Source organism: Pinus tabuliformis, chromosome 7 (genome assembly GCF_031772625.1).
Source record: "Pinus tabuliformis cultivar Carrire ecotype Pingquan chromosome 7, CPIR1, whole genome shotgun sequence".
Taxonomy (NCBI): Eukaryota; Viridiplantae; Streptophyta; class Pinopsida; order Pinales; family Pinaceae; genus Pinus; species Pinus tabuliformis.
The window spans coordinates 1,860,647,869-1,860,654,668 of NC_142293.1; positions in this window are offsets into that span (position 1 = coordinate 1,860,647,869).

The window sequence follows — 6,800 nt, forward strand, 5'->3', positions numbered from 1 at the left end:
ACTTAGCGGCAGAGCCGGTGAGAGTCCTTTGAAAAAGACGCAGCCGAATGTAATCATCAAGCCATGAATTGGATGAGCACCATAGGTGATAAGTCATGACATGAGCTTGTGGGTCCTCATTATGCTTACCATCAAATTTTGGACAGTCACCGGGAATCTTTGTTGGAACCGGAGGCCAATATGGATTATGCAGGATAGGATCATTGGTCAATTTAGAGACATCCGGTAATTCTAAAGTTGCTAAGAAAGGTAATTGAGGATTAAAGGACATCTGAGGCTGCTGTTGGGATGGAGCACCAGGGTTCCAACCAACTGGCGGATGCCCCCAAGGGCTTGGTCCAGACGGATTTGGCCCCATAGGGTTTTGTCCGTAAGGATTTAAGTTTTGCCCCCCAGCACTCCACGGATTACCAAATGGTCCCGCAGAAGCACCATATGGTTGCGAATAATAAGGATTCGTCTGCGGTTGTTGGTAATTTTGATACGGGGCAAACATAGGTTGCCCTTGAGGTTGCTGGTAACCATAGGGTAGCTGGGCTCCAACGTGAGGCGGAGGAGTGGGCGGAGGTTGATAAGGCGGCTGGACTCCAAATGGAGGCGGAGGAGTAGTCAGAGGTTGATACGGTGGCTGGGTTTGAAACCCGGCTTGCGGTTGAAACCCCGACGGTTGTTGGGGTCCAGCCTAGGGCGAAAAACCAGGTTGAGCAGGACCAGAAGGATGTCCTGTAGGTTGGGCTATCTGGCCGGAAGGATAACCTTGTTGATATTGTGGTTGACCCCCTTGTCCAGAAGGTGGTGCCTGCTGATACTGAGGTTGGCCTAACTGCTGGGATTGGAGCTGTTGTTGCGTAGCTGAAGGTTGTCCTAAGGAACCAGATGGCTGAGTGGGCTGGGCAGTTGGTTGGCCTAACTGGATTTGAGGCTGACCGGCTTGCCCAGAAAGTTGATTATACTGGACGGTAGGCTGACCATGTGGTTGAATAGCTGGTCCAGATATTGAAGCATACTGGACATTGGGTTGGTTTAGGTTAACAGTTTGTTGACCAATTTGTCCAGTAGGATAACCTTGCTGGAGACCAGGTTGGGCTGGTTGAACAGACGACTGACCTGAGTTGCCAGAAGGTTGCACAAAAGAAGAGGAAAAGGGAGCACCAGTAGCGAAAGGGTTTCCACGAAAGGATTGCCCTTGTTGGTCTTGAGGGGGTTGTCTTGGAGACTGCGCAGATGAAACTTGACCACCATGGAAAGAGGTGGAGGTCCAATCAATTGACAATGGAACTGATACCTCAACAACCGGTTGGGATGACAAATATGGATCGTATGGCCCCTGTATGGGGACATTTGTCATGGAATGAAAAACTCCAAACAAGGAAACCGAAGGATGACTGAAAATAGGAGTCGAAGAGGTTGCACAGACCGTTGGAGCGGTTGTGAATGAGGTAACAGCTGGACTGCGACTTTGTGGAGTAAAAGGCTCCGTAGTAGGAAGAGTGTGTGGTGACCAAATGGAACCCGTGAAAGGAGTTCCAGAAGGCATAGTATCTCTTAAAGCTTTATAGCTTGGTGGGAAATCTGTAGTAGTAGGTGTACTACTAACATGTATAGGGTTCGTTGCGGTGGGAATTTCACCGCTCGTCGCAACGGACTCATCAGTCGTTGTAGGGGACAAATCATCCATGTCAGAGGAAAAAGGTGGGACTAACACACGAGGAGAAGTATAATCCCAAAAAGGTACACTGTCCTCAGAAGGTTCCCACGCAGGGTTCCAATGAAACTGGTAAGTCTCGTCGCCCGGGGCATGAGAACTAAGTGGTTGTATACTTGGAACCAGAGGAAGACTCACAACCGGTATCTCGGCAGAAGACGAAATTGGTAATTCCGCCAGGATGAAACTTCACAAACCTAAGGAATCTACCGAGACAACCCCTACTCAAACTAACGCACACAAAAATTTAATTGGGTAGATGTTATCGTAGCCAGATAAATTTTAAGACGCAAAGACACGACTTGACCTTTTCATGTTTTAAGAGTCGAGAAAAGGACAAAATATGACTCTAGTCTCCTTCGAATATTTAATGAGCACGAAGTGACAAGACGCTCACAGGCACCTTTTCTTTTAGGGAGTCCGAAAAGGATCAAAAGTGACTGCTCTGGAAAACTAGGCAAGAGGTTTACCAAACAATCCGTAAAACTGCTTATACACCTCGGCAATCAGATGAAAACCAAGGACTTCCCGTACTGCAGTCAATCTTCCCGAATGCTGTGTTCAGTGCATTACGGCTTGTAAGGCGGCAGACTCGGCTTCCTATGGATAAAGGATGATAGCCTAGTGGGGTCTCCCGTATATACGCGACGGTACGTGGGAGCTCAGTCCGTATTGGCACCTATCGTTTCACCGTGGAGGAATCACCCAACCACTCAACGGTAAGCTACCAGGTTTAAAGACGCCGGAACACGTCTCTAACCTAGACCTCTAGAATGTTTGCATTAGGTTCCAATGCATTGTTATGTTCATTGAGTTTATTTTAAAGTTTATCTTCAATTATGTTTCAGTTTTTTGGTCCTACCGTATGTGATATCTCAAAAGCTTCTTAGATGCAAACTACATGCCAAACTATACCATTTCATTCGATGAATTCTATCTACAGGAGGGTTGAGATCTTTACACAAACGAAATGATCACTCAGCAAACAACAAAGATCCTAATGCAGTTAATAACAAGAAATGAAAATTTTTTCTTTTTCTTTTTAATAGCAACAAATAACAATAAACGCTAACTAATATGATGCAAAAGATCTTTTGTTTTTCTTTCCTTTAAGATGGCATGATGCATTTAAACAAATCTTAAGAGATATTCACAAGTATAAACAAACCAAGTTCACTCGATAAAATGGAACCAATTCTGAAACACCAAGATGAACTATCCAAGCAAGGAGAAACACAAAGACTTTCAATGAACCATGTAATCTAAGTTCAAATGAAGTCGAGCAAAATCCAGAGAAGCTAGAAGTGAATCACCCAAAGCATAGAAGACCAAGCTTTAACAAACCACTAGATAGGTGCGGAACACAACCAACAAGTTGACTGGAAAATCAAAAGACCGAAACTTCCCACAGAAGGCTAGACATGCGAAGCCACTAGATGTTCTAGGGCTGAGACAAAAATCACTAGAAATAAGCAAACAACTAAAGGATAAAGGCCAAAACCAGTCAAACATAGGTTCAACACACTTCCAGAGGCTGTAAAAGATATAAAAAGATAAAAATCTGAGTTGAAAGAGCTTCCAACCGACGCACAGGCAAAATTCACAGGGCTGGCGCGACTGTCAGCCTGCAACTTGCGCTACCAAAATATTGGCGCGAGTTGCTATTGGGCAACATGCGCCAACTGGCGCGACTGTAAAAGTAAAAACTATGCTAACTAAGGTTGCCGGCTAAAAAAATAAATAACACGACCCCAGGTCGGGCTGACAGTGTTCAGATGGATCAAACAGTAAAGAACAATCTCAAAACTGACCCAGAAAGCTCAATCACTCAAGCAAGAAAATTAACATGCAAGACAAATTCCAAATAGCTTCTCCCCAGCGGAGTCACCAAATTGTTGGATAGGTAAATCCCCTCTGCGGACAGAGGCGATCCCACTAGCCTAAAACAGAACTAGCCACAATCAATTCACGCTGCCACGCAAGTTCCTAGTTGTACATTAAAGGTGAATTAAGAAGACCAACCTGGAATCCAACGCTATAGTCGAAGCAGAGTTGGTATTCCCGCTCCCTCGCTCCGGCAGGTCACAATCCTTGCGATCCTTGCAAACGGACACCTGCACATGCAAAGGAAGAAACAAAGACAAGCATAAAATCCACCAAGGCACAACTATATTTCAGTCACAAAGGAAATAAATCAAACATCACTATAATAGACAATGAGATTGGAACCATAACAGCAGTCGTTCATTAATAAATAATAGACAGGAAAAGTTACAACCAAGGTTCTGACGTTGAACCTCTCCTCTGGCTGGGCGAGCAACTATATGTGTCTTGCAATGTACCTCCTCTCCGGCAGCATAACCTTTCTATGCTTCACGACAAGTATAATCACAACTAGAATTCCTCCAAAAACTTCAACTCTAGAACTAGCTTGTCTAATGCATGAGGACAGATATTTATAGATGGAGAAGGGAGACAGATTCGATGAACCAGGACACCCATCGTGGATTGGCATTATCTCTGAAAAGCCACTATGGATAGATGTCGAGGATAGATGATGACTCTCGACCTCTATCAGACGGATTTTTCCCTCAAAATACTTCGTGATCTGAAGGGAAAAAACAGATGGGCATGCGTTTAGCAAAAATCATTACCAAACTGGACTGGCGCGGGCATTGTTCTGTGACAGAGCGCCAATGGTCGCGCCCTCTTTTGAAAATCTCAGTGATTGGCGCGGGTAAGATACTTTGGACCTGTGCCAATGGAAAAAGAGCACTTTTCAGGGAGAATTTGCAAAAGGTGTCTTCAGGGAACATGAAGTACATACTCAAGGGAACATAATGCAAGTGTTTTTGGGTTATGTCACTGTTCACAGGTCCCGAAATTCTTCCTCCAATGTACGGGAACGGGGCGATAGGGACGGTGACCAATGGTGACAAATTACTGTGTAACAATATGGCATAGATATATGCTCAATTATTTATTCACTAGCATGAGTAGAATAACCATGTACATCGACAACACTTCTGAGGAAGTCTACAATTGTCAATAATCTCATTAGTATACTTAATGCAATTAGTATAGGAAACTCTTCCAATAATGCAGTTGAAATTCCTTATACAACAAATAATACTTCCTAGGATTCGACATGACTAGATGTAGGCAATGAGGCATGATTGGTAGTCTTATACTGAAGACTCACTCTGGATCTATGTATCTCAAGAAAAATAGGATAAGTAGTGCCCTACCAATTTTTCGCAAGCCCACCTCCCGTATATCCCATCTTGCTCAAGAGTCAGGACCCAATACATGTAGTATGATTTCCAAAGTTGGTAAAAGAAACATGAGGAGTGGCTATAAACTATGTGATGAAACAAAAACATCAACATTAGTAATCTTATAATCAACTAGAGTACAATCAATATTACCAAGAGATGACTATGACTGCTAAACATCATCAATACTTATCTCAACATTATTTATATGACTAACTTCCAAATCGAGATTATGTTTTCATTCTCGTAGGTTTTAAAATAGTCTCATCCATTTAAGTCAACTACATCAACAAGGATTTGTGATCGTCCATCAAGGCTTAATACTAATTTTTCAATCCTTATTTCTATGTCTACAAATGATTATAATATATAGTCATTTTTGATTTTCCCAATCACTTAATATATAATAATTTATGTTTTTACTAATATTCCTCCCTACCCCCTAATACATAACATTTATGTTTTGCTCAATATTTTCTTGCACCCTTATAATAAATTATGTTTTTACCAATATTTCTCCCCACTTCCACCAAATTATAATAATTTATGTTATTTCTTAATATTTTCCCTAACCCTCACTTTCAAAAATATGTATTCATTTATGTTTTGCTCAATATTTTCCCACACCCCCTCCCCACCTCATATGAGGAAGGGATGCAGGGAAATATTGAGAAAAACATAAATGATTATGTTATTAAACCAGCTCAAGAGAAGATAGAAAAGATAGATCAACGCCTTAGAATTCAGCCTCTTCGAAGGGGCAACCTCCTTTACATTACCTAAATGAACAATTATTGGATGATACAAATGACAAAACCTCCTTTCTATATATAGGAGTCTAAGGAGTCACAAGATAATCCAGCCGACCTAACAATAATAATATAAAGCCACAAAAATAACAATAGAGGGATTCTATGGGGCACAAAAATAACAATATGGGGGTAATAGGGGCACAACAATATAAATAAGGGGTATAACTACAATAGTAATGGGGTAATCACTAGTATTATAGGGACCCAACATGCCCCTCTCCTTCAAAAAAGTGTTGTCCTCAACACTTGAGTAGTTCTGGATACTTCTGCATAAAATTCTCATCCTCCCATGTGGAATCTTCAGCGGATAAGTTCTTCCATTTGATAAGATACTCTGAAATTGATCGATTTCGTAGCTATCAAGTTCTTGTTTCTGTGACTGCTTCCGGTTCCAATATAATTTTTCCATCCTCGTTAGGTTCTGGCAATATTGTTTGAATTGGGAGCTTGTCGCCTATAACCTTCTTTAAACATGAAACATGGAAAACTAGGTGCAATCGAGAAGCTGCAGGAAGCTCCAATTTGTATGCCATAGTACCAATCTTTTGCAACACCTTGTACAGACCATAATACTTTGGTGATAATTTATTATCCTTCTTAGCTTGCTTTAGAAACATTTGCTTATATGGTTGTAGGGGTAGGAATACCTAATCACCTACATCAAAACTTCTTTCACTGCGATGTTGATTTGCCTGTTGTTTCATTCTATTTTGTGCCAACACGAGGTTATCCTTTAAGAGTTGGAGGACTTGTTGTTGATGTTCGATGTGATGTTCCACTGCCTGAACCTTAGAATTTTCTCTTAAATATGATGTGACGGATGGTGGTTGATACCCATAAAGTGCCATAAATGGGGTCATTTTTGTTGTTGTATGGAAGGAAGTGTTATACCACCATTCAGCCAGAGGCAACCATTTAACCCATTGTGTCTGTTTATCAGATACAAAGCAACGAAGATATCCTTCCAAACATTTGTTTACTATCTCAGTTTTCCCATCAGATTGTGGA